The following is a 13,552-nucleotide window of genomic DNA, read 5'->3' as shown; positions in this document are numbered from 1 at the left end:
ACACCTTATCCAGACACAACTGAGCATCACCGGCTCCCACAAAACTACACTCCAAGTGCGTCTCAAGAAGACTGCCTAGAGACAAAGCTATAATAAATACACTCTACGAATATTACCAAGGCATTATTTTCTATGCCATTTCCTCTACTTTGCAATTTTCTCAGCAGCAGAAACATCAGCCCCAGAGAATGGCATTTGAGCCATTTCTTGCTGGAATTCAATTACCGGAAGAACTCCTGTCTCCACAGTAAGTAGCAGCTACCCCCTGGTCTACAATGACACAGCAGGGCTGCAAGGGCTGTGCCGGCTCCTCTGTGCCGCCAGGCACTTGGTCCCTGCCCTCCCAGGTGAGGAGGGGGCCCTCTGCCTTAGAGCTGGCTCAAGCAGAGCTCTCCATCCGCAGAGGAACCAAACTTTGCTCCCATTGTTACCGTCCTTAGGTTGATGTCACCTCCCTCCAAGGAGTCCCAGCAGCCACTCAGCAGCTGCTGGAGACATGTTTCCCTCAGCCCTGGAGCACCCAAACAACGCCCCGGGTTACCCCGGGCGGGCAAGCGGAGGGCTCAGCCCTGCTGTCCCCCACCCCGCGGCGAGGCGCTGCGCTCTGCCCCGAGCATCACCCCGCCTGCACCAGCAGACTTCGCTCTGCACACCCCGCCGCACACGGAACCAGGGCAGGCGGACTTCCGCACACGCCTTGCAGTTGGGAAAGTCACTACCGCGCGTGGACTCCCCTGAAGCCCCACGCCCGCGGCACGGCGGCCGCCCCGCCCCGCCCCCACACGGGCGCGGGCAGGGGGCTGGGGGAGCGCAGGGGTTAAAGTGGCAGCCGGCGCTCGAGCGCCTCGGCGCTGCTCCCACGGTGTCACCGCGCCAGCGCGGCGGACCTACCTTGCTGTCTCCTCGCTCGCCGCCGGCTCTCGCCTCGGGATCGTCGCTGTCCTCGGCGCCGGCACGCTCGCCGGGCAGTTCATCCTGAGCCAGCTGCTGCTGCGGCGGCGGCGGCTGGGGCCGGGGCTGGGGCGGCGGCGGCGGCGCCGGGCAGGCTCCGCCGGCCCCCTGGGAGCGGGGGATGGGCTCCGGGCGCGGAGAAACTCCCTCCACATCCATCTCCATCTTCCCATTCACTGGAGGGCAAGACAAAAGCGGAGCGGAGACTTGGCAGCGGCGCCCGGCGGCTCCTCAGCTGCCCGCGGCACGCATGGCTCGCCGAGGAGGGGCCGCCTCCCGCGCGCCCTCCCTCCTGCCGCCCTTCGCCCGCGCTCCCCGCGGCTCCGGCACCGGCGGCGTGCGGGCCCGGGCGCGCGAGGAGCGGCGGGCCGCGTGTCCTTGGCGCGGTGGCCTTCAGGCGCCCCCGGCAGCCCCGCTAGGCAGAGCGCATCCCGGCGGCGGCGGCGGCGGCGGCGGCGCCTCCCAGCCGCGCGCCCGGGCCCGGGGCTGCTCCTCGGGGACCTGCTCCCCAGCCCGGCCTCCCGCGCCGCGCCGCCCGCCGGCGTCTCCGGGGCCCCCCGGGCGCTGCCCCTCCCTTCCAACCTCCCGAACAAAGTTGCTGCAAGAAACGGCCGGGGCGCCGGGGCTGGCCCGGCCCGGCCGGCAGGGATGGGGAACGCCAGGTGCGAGGGGGCCCGGCCCGCCTCGCCCGCCGTCCGCGCGCCGACCCTCGCCCTCGCCCCCCGCCCCGGCGCGGCGCGGCGGAGCCCAGGAGCGCGGGGTGCTCCGACCAGCGCGAGGCGGCGGCTGGGAGCGGAGCGCGCCGGGGAGGGGGTGCCCGCGGCGCTGCCCACCCCCGCCCCCGCCCTCCCGCGGCCCCGGGGTCAGCCCCGCCGGGGCGGGCGAGCCCCACGGCGGAGCTCAGCCCTGCGCCAGACCCCTGGGGCGGAGCGCGACCAGCCGGCGGCGCGTTCCCGGCCGAGAAGCCACCTGACCTTGCCCACGGCCGGGTCGCCGGCTACACCCGGGGCGGGCTGGGGCCCCGCGGGGGTGGCGCCCGGCAGCCGGGGGTCGGTGCGAGCGGAGGAGCAGACGAGCGACGGCGCCCCGGGCGTCCGCTGCAAGGTGCCCGGTGCTGGGCGCCGGCTCCCGGGGCTGCCGGTAGCCCTGCGCTCGCCGGGCAGGTCTCCGGGAGGCTCCGCGGGGTAACCCCCGGGGGCAGGCGGGGAGCCGCGCCGGGCCGTCCAGAGACCGTCCGCTGGCCGGAGTGGACCCGGGCCCGCCGTCGGTCAGCTGATCCCGGCGACTCCCGAGCTGGACACCGCTGGGTCCTGGGGAGTAGTTTCCAACTTCCCCGGGCCCCGCTGCGGCAGCGCCTCACGTCCAGGAGGGCCCTGCGCGGGTCGTTAAGAAACTGCTCGATATTAAACAGAGCCCATTGTTCTGGGCCTGGAGTTCCGTAATGCCCCCAGATGGACCCGCAGATACATGAACTGGCCTTGCATCTCCGCGGAGGGTGGCTTTCCCCCCCAAGTGCAGTGTATCACAGAAAACACTTGCCTAATGAAACTGGAAAATTGGAGTGTTCGTCTCAGGTCTGCTTTGCATAAACTTGAGCACAACTTTTCCTTGTCTCTGAGACACACCATCCCTACAGACGCGAGCTACACAGGAACACATTAGGTACGGCCCTTCAATGCAAGCTCTTACCTAATCTCTGGTGGCCTGTAAAAGTGACAGAAATTAACTGTCGCTTTAATCGGGTGTGCTCAGGCAACCTGGGTCACGCAACGTGGCTCTGCTTTTGGAGAGAAAAAGTTCAGAGACGAAGTTACTCATTCTCTTTTTTTGCTTCCAATTTCTGAACACTGGATTTCAGTCTCATTTTCTACGGTGAGAGCTTGTTAAAAGCTTCAGTCTGCGAGTCACTGTACTTTTAAATGGCATTATATGATCCCATATGTGGTAATGACCCAGACCAGAAACTAAAGAGCTATGTGCTTTCCAAGACACGGCTTACTCTCCGTTTCCTTCCCCAGTACGTAGTAATAAGCCAACAATTCTTACAGGATTTTATGACGGAAGACTTAGATTGTCATGGAACACGCTAAGGAAAGCGCTCTTTACATAATGAGTGCCTAACACACTGTTATCCTGCCAACACTGGTTTGATAAAAATCCTCCTTGGGCATCCTCGGAAGACTGATTTAGGAAGTAGAAACGACCAGTTCACTTCATCTTCACTTGAAATTTTAAAGATCTTTCGTATCTTCAGAGAATGAATCCCCCGTCTGAAGACAGGAAGAAAGTCAATGGTGTTTTGGACAATGAAGTTTGGAAATTTGACAGATTTTCACTTCAACAATGTGGAAGTGAAAATCATGTCAGTTCAGACAGGAGCTGGAATAGCTGACTGGTGAGTTGTTATTCTTCCATGTTTGTTACTTCTAAAATGTGTTTGTGAACCACTTTCAAGGCTTAAATGAAGATTAAATCAAGAAAAGAATAAATACTTCAACTAGTTCTAAATTAAGGCATGTGCTTTTAAAGATTCCTATTGTTAAATGCAAATATTTTTCCTTTCTTCTACCCCTCTATTTTTTTGGGGACACAGTTTTTTTAGCATCTGTCATAAGTAAATATGGACTCAGAAAAATATATTACATTTCAAAACTGTTGATTGCACCTAATTATGCATGTAAATTGCTACTTCAAGCATGTAGACAGCTTGCGACAATTTGGAAATTTTGCCCTACTAGTCATCTGAGGTATTTGTGCTACTATTTTGCAGTTGCCTTAAATGACTCTTCAATTCCCCATTAATTTTCTATTAATGATGGGTCTTGAATAAGCTTGACCTTTTGCTGTCTCTCTCAGATTACTCAAATTAGTAAATCAGCACTTTCACAATATCACCCTTTTTCCTATTTATTCCAGGCCACTTGCTCTTATGAGTCAGGATGATGAGCGTTTACAAGGTGTTATGGGAGAGTAGCCAGTCTTTCCTACTCCAAGGAAGCTCCATGGACTGCAAGCATCCCAATACCTGGGAATTTGTTAGAAATGCAGTCTGGAGCTCTCCTGAATGGATCTGCAAGGGAGTCCTACCGCACTCAAGGGTAGGAAGCTCGACTGGATTGTGTCACGTGGGTGGCCTTTCTACCTTGTAGTTCTGTTCAGCACTCACTAGCCCCTAAAATACCACCTGGAAGGCTGACGAGGAACACACAATTTCATGACATTTTTTTCCCTTAAGACATGGTATTCCCTACTCTCCCATGCCCTAAGATCTTAGTGCTGCATAATGAAAATGTTCATAAATTAAGAATACATCTATGCTGTATATCTCTGGTAATGAATAAGAAGTTTTCTAAAATCAAAAAGCATTAACCTAAAAAACTAACTTTATCTTGAGTAATAGATTTTATGAAAATCTATCGATCTAGTTCCTTCGAAGCCAGCTCGTCCTTGACCTTCTGGATGGAACTTGAGAGTTCACAGTTTCTGTCTGCAGAGGTTGCCTGTGTCTTGTTACAGTGCAAGAAGGAGCTAACATGACGCTGTCTGTGTACTGACCATCTAATAAAATGTCAATAATTTGGAAGAAGTTTTGACTGAATCATGTACCCCAATATTTTTAGAAACTATTAGAAATGTCTACCTTGGAGTATGTCTTTAAAGTATGTACATACATAGATCAGTAGCTGGTTGTTTTAAAAGTGTATCTAGCACAGGTCTCTCCTTGAATGTATATGAAATCACCTGAAGAATGTTGTTAAAGTGCAAAATGTGAGTCAGCATGTCTGAATGTGGGCCTGAAAAGCAGCATTTCTGACAAATTTCCAGGGAAACAGTTGCTTCTGGTCCTCTGACCTAATAGATTTGCTTTCTCACCATCCATACTGTGTGTTTGGAAGGCAGAGTAACAGAGAGAGGGAGAGAGATCTTCCACCCACTGATTAACTTCCTAAATGGACACAATAGCCAGAGCCGGACAAGACAGAAGCTAAGAGGCTGAAACTCCATCCAGATCTCCCACATAGGTGGCAGGGACCCAAGCACTTGGGCCATCTTCCACTGCTCTCCCAGGTGCATTACCAGGGAGCTGGACCGGAAGTGGAGCAGCCAGGACAGAGAGCCAGCGCTCCAATATGGATGCTCACAGGCTGCGGCTTAACCAGCTGCACCACAATGCTGGCCCCATCGGTGATTTTCAAATTTGAGTCATGTGGGAAACTCTTCTAAATCTACAGTGCTCAGACTACACCCTAGACAAATTAAACTGGAGTCTCTGTGGTGGGATCTGAGCATCAGTAGTTTTTAAACCTTTCCAAACAGTTGCAATGCAAAGCCAAGATCAGGGCTCTAAGTCAGTGCTTCTTTTCCAAGTGTGGTGCCCAGCCAGCCACAGCAGCACCTGGGAATTTGTTGCAAAGGCCAATTCTACTGCACCACCCCAGACCTACCAGTCAGATACTCCGGGGGTAGAGTCTGGCAATCTGCATCTTCAAAAGGTGTGATGTTGGTGCATGCTCAGGTTTGAGAACCACTGCTTTGATCAGATTCTCTATGAATGCAAGTTAGGATCACCTGGGGAGTGCTAAAAAAAAAAAAAAACCCTGATTTTCCCCCAACCCACACAAACCCGCCACCGCCCATCAATGAAGAAGAATCTCTGAGGGTGAAATCTAGCATGGTAATGTTTAAAGTTCCCCCAGGTGATTCCAATTGTGCAGGCAGGGTTGAGCAACATTTCTATAGACTGAATTTTTATGTATGCAAATTGGTGTTTCCATGGAGCAGCAGTTTCTTCTATGCTAGTGGGGGGAAAAAAACCTGCCTTTAATCTGCTAAAAAATGGAGTGCCTAGAAAGGTAAATTAGAGTACTATCCCAATTATCATAGATTCAAATTAGTGTACTCAATATTTTCTGATGAGCCACTATTTTTTTCCTTCTTCGTAATGTGACAGCAGCTCCTGCCTTCTGCAGCAGGAATTTGATGTAAAACAACATCTGAATCGGTGGCTATGAGATGGGGCAAGGCACTAGCCTCCCATGACTAAAGGTTCCTTCATCAAGTTCCCTAGCCATCTTCAGGGATGGCACTGTAAATCAGGTGGCTCCCTTGAAGGATTTTAACATTTTTTGCCCAAAATGCAGTTTGCAGAGCACTAGCATTGGCATCCCCTGGGAGCTGGCTATGAATGCTGTGTCCCAAGCCCTGCCCAGATCTAGAGATTCCATTGGTGCTTTGCAGTTCCTGTTGACACATATGCATATGGGAAGTTTGAGAGGCAAAGCTATGTGAGGCACAGAAGGACACTCAACCAACAACCTAACCCTAACTCTTCCACCCCTTGGCTCTTCATGGATTTCCACTCATTCTGAAATCCTATTAGAACCCCTATGGATAAAGTTCCCATTGATAAGAGGAATGAACAGCCGTGCCTCCTTCCATGTTAACCCTTCTGTGGTTAGCACCATTGACCCATGCAACTTTCTGTAATGATCAAAATGTTCCTTATCAATGCTTTTCAGGAAGGAGCCACCTGCCACATGTGGCTACTGAACACATGAATTACAACTAATGTGACTGAGAAACTGAATTTCAGGTTATTTCATTTTAATTTATTTAAATTTCAATAGCCTCTTGTGGTTAGTGGCTCCAGCGTTAGACAGCACCGCTCCAGAGTCCTCATCCTTCCTTCCTGTTGCTCAACCTTTGTCCAGGTTCCCGGGTTGAACATGGGACCCCTCCTGTTCAGCTTTTGTATGTGTTAATCCCCAGTGGATGCAGCAGGATAAAACATCTGTTTTGCCACCTCCTTTACATACGAAGTAACATCATGTTTGTTGTTTCGAATGAGAGGACTTTAACTCAAATTAAATGCCACCAAAAGTTGTCAAAATCTCTTCCATAGTATTCATAATTACGTAGCTTTAATTTTACAGCATTTTCAAGCATCAAAAGACATGAGGTGCCTCAGAAACGGCCTTAAGAAAAAAGAAACGAAAGACTGCAAATGGATTCAGAATAGAAGGCTCACACAGACACCGCTTCCCCCAGCATCTTATTAGTGCACGTGGAAAATTTCATACATTAAGAGTGCATCTATGTTGAAAGTGAATCTCAACATTTGTAGATTACGCTCAAAATGGAAGATGAAACATAAAACAAAGGGGTGATCATGGAGTTAATGGTGCCAGAAGAGAGGAAATAAAATTCAAAATAGAAATGTACTCAACAATTAGTCTGAATGTAAATATCTGATGTGTGGAACCAATGAAATGAAATAGAGTAAGATGAGGACGGAAGGGGGAGAGGGAAGGGAATGAAACAAAAACATTCATGATTTGAAGACAGACGCCAGCTCCCTGGAGTCTTCTGTTCTCCCGGCTGAGAACTGCCACTGTGGCCACGGGTAGGACCGCACCGCCACCACCTAGTAAGTGGCTTTGCTCGTTGTCCCCTGAAACCCCCTCGGCAGCCCTGTGAGGGGGTCTGATCGGGGAAGATGACTCAGGGGCTTCGGAAGGGTGTAACGGACACACCTCAGACAAGCGCAATGAAAATAAGCAAGCCCTACTTGAGGGGGAAGAGGCCAGAGGGAAGCAGCCCCTGCCTGCGAGTGCATCCCTTCTAAGCTGAATTAGCCACAACCTGTCTTACAGAAGGAGGCGGACACTAGGAAAATATTTCATCAGGGTCTGCGCCTGGCCCAGCTGCTGACTTGGTGCTGTGTGATTCACGACTATTCCCGCAAAGAAATGTGTAGCTAAGGGCAACAGCCTCACTTCTGCAGGATGGTCACTTCATAGCAACCGAAACCAATAAACAGACTGCTGCTGTTGTCCTCAAGAGAGAAACTCCAAGGGACTTGAGACAATGTGATTTCAGGAGGCTGGCGAGGAGCTCAGACACCGTTGAGAACATCCTGGATGTCATGCAGGCATCTTGAGACCCACCTCACTCACTCTCCTTTGCCGTGGAACCTGAGAACAAGTTTCGGGGGGGGGGGGGGGCGGTGCTGTAGCATAGTGGATAAAGCCACTGCCTGCAGTGCTAGCATCCCATATGGGCATTGCTATGGCCTGGGAAAGCAGTAGATGGCCCAAGTCCTTGGGCCCCTGCAGCCTCCTGGGAAGACCCCGAGAAAGCCCCTGGCTCCTGGCTTTGGATAGATAGGCACAGCTCCGGCCATTGCAGCCAGTTGGGGAGTGAACCAGCAGATGGAAGACCTCTCTCTCTGTGTCTGTCTCTCTCTCTCTCCTTCTCTCTGTGTGTAACTCTTTCAAATAAATAGATAAATCTTAAAAAAAAGTTTATTTTGTCCATGGCAGAGTGAGGCAAAAAAAAGACAAAAATAGTCATTCCCTTCAGTGATGGACTGAAAGGGTTAGGCCTACTTCTGTTTGTGCAGCTTTCTGTTATCTTATTGTTATAGCCTAACAATACTTATTATAATTAAGCCACACACCTTACTGGTTGCTCTAGACAATCTTGGGAGGATGCCCCACCCTTCACTTGTTCAAACATACACATTTGTTGAACAGATGACTAAAATCATAGGTGTAGTCTATGGACCTAAAAAGTCCTAGGGGTTCTGAACTTTAATTTCTGTGTCATCTGAAATTTTTCAAGGATATTTCAGTTTAAGGGCAGGCAATGTCGGGTAAATCTGCCTTAGTGAGCTGGCCTGCATGGTTTCCTAAAAGGTGCACACAATGTCAGCTTTGCTGAGCTGGTTCCAGACTTAATTGGTGCTCTGAATGTGTGGGTGATGGTGCTTAGGAATGCACTGTTAACTCCTGCTTTTGGTCATCTCTGTGCCCTTTTGCTTTTCTGTGGGCCTCCCACCTTGGGTTCCTGGATGGCTTACTTAGAATTTTTGCTTCGTATTTATGACATTTACTAGGATCCTTGCTGGACACTGGAGCCAAAATGTGAAGCAGATGACGGCCACTGCCTTATAAACCATATGATATAGATACTTAAGTTGTGCTTACAAAGACTGAGAGCACCAGGAACAACTAAAGCAATAACACGAACTCACCCCAGAGTGTTCCGTGTGCATCCTGTGGGATTCTCCAAGGGTGCACCCAATAAATAGCCCACAAAAGTCTGTAAGCTGGGAAGTTCTAAAGGCCAAAGAAGGTCAAGATAACTCTTCTGTTACTGATGAGGTCTGGGCTGGAAGATACAGCCTGTATCTGAACTCCAGCATCAGACAGGCCAATGTACACAGACAATGCAGTGGGAGCAGGTGCCCTGCTGGCAGATGCTCCAGAATGATAAAAGAAAAAGATTAGGGTCCAGGACTAGGGTCCAGCCTTTGGCGCAGTAGTTAAGATACCCCTTGGGATGCCGGTATCCTGTGTTGGAATTCTTCCAATTGCAGCTTCCTGTTAACATACATCCTAGGAGGCAACAACTGATGGCTCAAGACTTGAGTCCCTGCCACCTACAGGGAAACCTGGGTGGAACTCTGGGCTGACGAATTTGGTCTGACCCAGCCCCAGTTATTGTAGGCATTTGGAAAGTGAACCAGTGGATTGAAGATATCTCTCTCGCTCTCTCTCTCGCTCTCTCGCTCTCACTCTCTCATTCTTTCTGTCTTTGCCTTTCAAATAAATAAATGTTTAATTTAAAAAGGAAGAGACCTGCAAACACTACTCATTATTTTTTTCTGTACCCAAGTTTGCTAGTTGTCTAGGAGACCCACCCTGGGACAGAGAGAGAAAAAGATTTGAGACAGGCCAGGCATGTTGTGCTAGCTGATCCCCACATGTGAAAAGAAACATCAGATGTGGGGAAGAAGTCTTATCCCACGTGAATTATGTTCCATTATCAAACCTATGTCCCATGTCCACACTGCTCAGTGTCTCCTGTAGCCAGGGAGAATTCTGGGAGCCCACCATGAACAGCTGCATTCCCTGCCTTTGTTTCTACACACTGATCCTGCGGGGCCTCAGGTCACCATCGGCTCTGCTGGCCACACTCCCCTCAACTGCAGAACTAATGTGTTGGGTTCTATACATGGTTAGCTAGAATTAACATTCCTAGTACAAAGCTGTCAAGAATTAAACTCCTGACCTGGCTCTCATTAGCATCATGCTTGTATCTACTGAGCAAACCAGAAATTCCACAAAGGTGTAAAACCTTGCAGAAGAGCAGCTCTGGTGGGTGCTTTTCATCTTACAAGTACCTAATAAATATTAAATGTTCATCATTTGGATTTTTAAACCAGAAATTATCTTTCACTCCCTTGCACAGTATATTTTAGAAGCTCCACCTAATGCAGTACCTTGCACATGGTGGGAACTAAGTAAATGTTTGAAAATGAATACTAAAAGCCTTCCACATGAAGACAGGAATGACTTTGCAGCCGGCGCGTGGCTCAATAGGCTATTCCTCCGCCTGTGGCGACAACACACTGGGTTCTAGTCCCAGTCGGGGCGCCAGATTCTGTCCCGGTTGCTCCTCTTCCAGACTAGCTCTCTGCTGTGGCCCAGGAGTGCAGTGGAGGATGGCCCAAGTGCTTGGGCCCTGCACCCGCATGGGAGACCAGGAGAAGCACCTGGCTCCTGCCTTCGCATCAGCGTGGTGCACCGGCCACAGCGCACTGGCTGCAGCGGCCATTGGAGGGTGAACCAACGGTAAAGGAAGACCTTTCTCTCTATCTCTGTCTCTCTCACTGTCTACTCTGCCTGTCAAAAATAATAATAATTTAAAAAAAAAGAAATGACTTTGCATCTTAGAAAATATGGTCTTCAAAAAGTTCACAGAAAATGTATCTTATGAAAAAAATGCTGCATGGATTTCAAAACGTTTTTAGAAAAACAATTATCTTTTAATTCCATTTTTCTTTGAACTATATCCTTTCTTGATATAGTATTCAGAAATTTATTAGGAATAAAAAAATGCTTAGAAATTAAGATCTAAGTAAATATCAACTGCTTGTTTCTTCTCATGACTCCCTCTCTCTTTACCCCTCAGCATTCAGTCTTGGGCCCTCTGTTCAATGGGCACCATTCTTTTATATCCATTACACACTTCTCTCCCACGTAAATCAACACCTTTCTTGGTTCATGACTTTCATCAGCCTTCCATCCCATATTTCACTCAATTGCTTTCAATAAGGTACTCAGTCTTGATTCCTCCTCCCCTTTTGTCCATTCTCCAACTGACACACAGACTATTTTTAACCCAGGGGTCTTTTTTTTTTTTTAAAATACTTTATTATTTATTTGAAAGGCAGAGACAGAGATGTTCTTTCTGTTGGCTCATGCCCCAAATGCCTGCAACATCAGGGCTGGGCCAGGCCTAAGCTGGAAGTCCAGAACTCAATCTAAATCTTCCACATGGTTAGCAGGGACCCAAGCACTTGGGCCATCACCTGTTGCTTCCCAGGCTGTACATTAGCAGGAACCCAAATGGAAAGGAAAGCTAGGACTCAAACCCAGGCACTTGGATATGGAATATGGGATGTAGGCAGTCCAAGAAGCATCTTAACGGCTATGCCAAATGTGCACGCCAGACTCTCATCTTTTACTCTTTTCCTGTCTCCAAGTGAACTGATCCACTCCATATGTATTCTTTCTTCAGAGATCTGACAAAGCTTCAACCTTCTCATCTTGAGGAAACCATATCACTATGAATCAGTGCAGAGAATAAACACAGCATTGGGCATTTCAAATACGTCATTTATTTTAAGGATCATGACAGGACTACTGCGGCCCCGCTGTATGCGTGGGGCAGCTCAGGTTCTGCCGGTTTAGGCAGCATGCCTGCAGCCACCACCCTGATAAATAACACAACCAGGCGTTTGAACTCAGTCTTCTATGACTCAAATTTCGTGACCTTTTCATAGTGATATATATACAAATGATCTATTCTTGTATAACAAGTTTCCCCAGAGCTTAATGCCTTCAAGCAGTAGTAGTCATATGTTATTGACACAACTGCAACTCAGAAGGCACCCGGTGCTCATGACACACCTCTGCTCCCCGTAGTATCCAGCGCAGCATCTCAAGTGAGGGCTTGGGCTCCATTTTCAAGATGGCTCACCCGAGTGACTGGCACGTAGGTATTTGCTATTTACAGTGGACTCAAGGGCTGTGGGTCAAGGGCCTCAGTTCCTCCCCACATGAGCTTTCCAAAGGTTTAAGAACAACGAATGGCCGGCACCGTGGCTTAACAGGCTAATCCTCCGCCTTGCGGCGCCGGCACACTGGGTTCTAGTCCCGGTTGGGGCGCCGGATTCTATCCGGGTTGCCCCTCTTCCAGGCCAGCTCTCTGCTATGGCCTGGGAGTGCAGTGGAGGATGTCCTAAGTGCCTGGGCATTGTACCCCATGGGAGACCAGGAGAAGCACTTGGCTCCTGCCTTCGGATCAGCACGATGAGCTGGCCACAGCGGCCATTGGAGGGTGAACCAACGGCAAAAAGGAAGACCTTTCTCTCTGTCTCTCTCTCTCACTATCCACTCTGCCTGTCAAAAAAAAAAAAAAAAAAAAAACACAAAAAACACAACGAACCTAATAGAACAAGGCAGAGGTGCAAAGCACTTTTACGACTTAGTCTCACAGTATCACCTCTCCATACTCTGTTTGTCCGGACAAACACAAAAGCCCATCCAGCTTCAAGGGGAGGGGACAGACTCCACCTGTGGATGGATAAGTAGTAAAGTACTAGAAGAGTAGGTGGGACAGGAAGGAACATTGTTGCAGTGATCTGTGGAGTATATAGGAATATTCTGATTTTTATATCAACCCCATCTATAAAGGTGTCTTTTAAGGCTTTACATCCAAGGCCTGACTTCTCTTCTGAGGCTGGTCACAACTTTGCATTGTCCTGGTAGAATTTTTCAGAAACCAAATTCACAAAACTCTTTGTGAAAAACAAGCCTTGCCTTGTTCTTCATAATTTGCATAATCAGCATCATCTTTTCTAATCACCACAGCTGAAAGCTCACAAGCATCTTGGGCTCCCCACATCCTAATAATTGCTGAAATCTACTAGTTTTATTTCATTAAATAATACATCCATCCATTTAGTTTATCCTTTATTAAGCATCTACTATGCATCTGGCCCAGAACTGGTTATTGTTAACCATGATGATAGAAATAAAATAGTACACATGAACAGGATGTATGGAAACATATGTATATACAAATTGTCTCTGCTCGCCAGTAATTTACAGACTTTATGTAAAAACCATAAAACAGTCAAAAATGTTTAAAAATTGTTACAAATATTATATTACTCCAAGTGAAATCAGGTTGCAAGAAAAAGGAACACTATCCTAGATATGGGTGAGTAAGGGCTAGGGAGAAGAAGCCAGAGAAGAAGAAAGTGAATCACCATCCAACCTTAAAGGAATAAGATTTCACTCAATCTGAGGTCATACTTTACAAACAGAAATCAAACAAAACTAAACACGAGTTCCATTGAGCTCAGAATGTCTTCCAGTTAGTGTGCAAAGAGTTGTTTCCTAAAACACTGAATGATATACAAAGCTCAACCTCTGTTGAAATATATTTCTCGGAATGTGTCCAACCTATAGAAAGTAACTTTATTAGATTGAGAATAATCAGTATCACTGAGCATTGTAAGTGTTTG

General features: G+C 48.8%; 1 protein-coding gene across 5 annotated transcripts in view; it reads right to left on the bottom strand.

The window, feature by feature from the left end:
* RBMS3 (RNA binding motif single stranded interacting protein 3) overlaps positions 1–984 on the bottom strand; it is a 1,606,934-nt gene extending 1,605,950 nt beyond the window's left edge. For all 5 annotated transcript variants that reach the window (XM_062215492.1, XM_062215511.1, XM_062215613.1 and 2 more), the window contains exon 1: positions 892–984. The gene's annotated coding sequence lies outside the window, so the exon portion shown is untranslated. The remainder of the gene's footprint in view (positions 1–891) is intronic.
* Positions 985–13,552: the final 12,568 nt, after the last annotated feature.

This window comes from Lepus europaeus, chromosome 2 (assembly GCF_033115175.1).
Source record: "Lepus europaeus isolate LE1 chromosome 2, mLepTim1.pri, whole genome shotgun sequence".
NCBI classification, from domain to species: Eukaryota; Metazoa; Chordata; class Mammalia; order Lagomorpha; family Leporidae; genus Lepus; species Lepus europaeus.
This window is presented reverse-complemented; position numbering and strand designations above follow the sequence as displayed.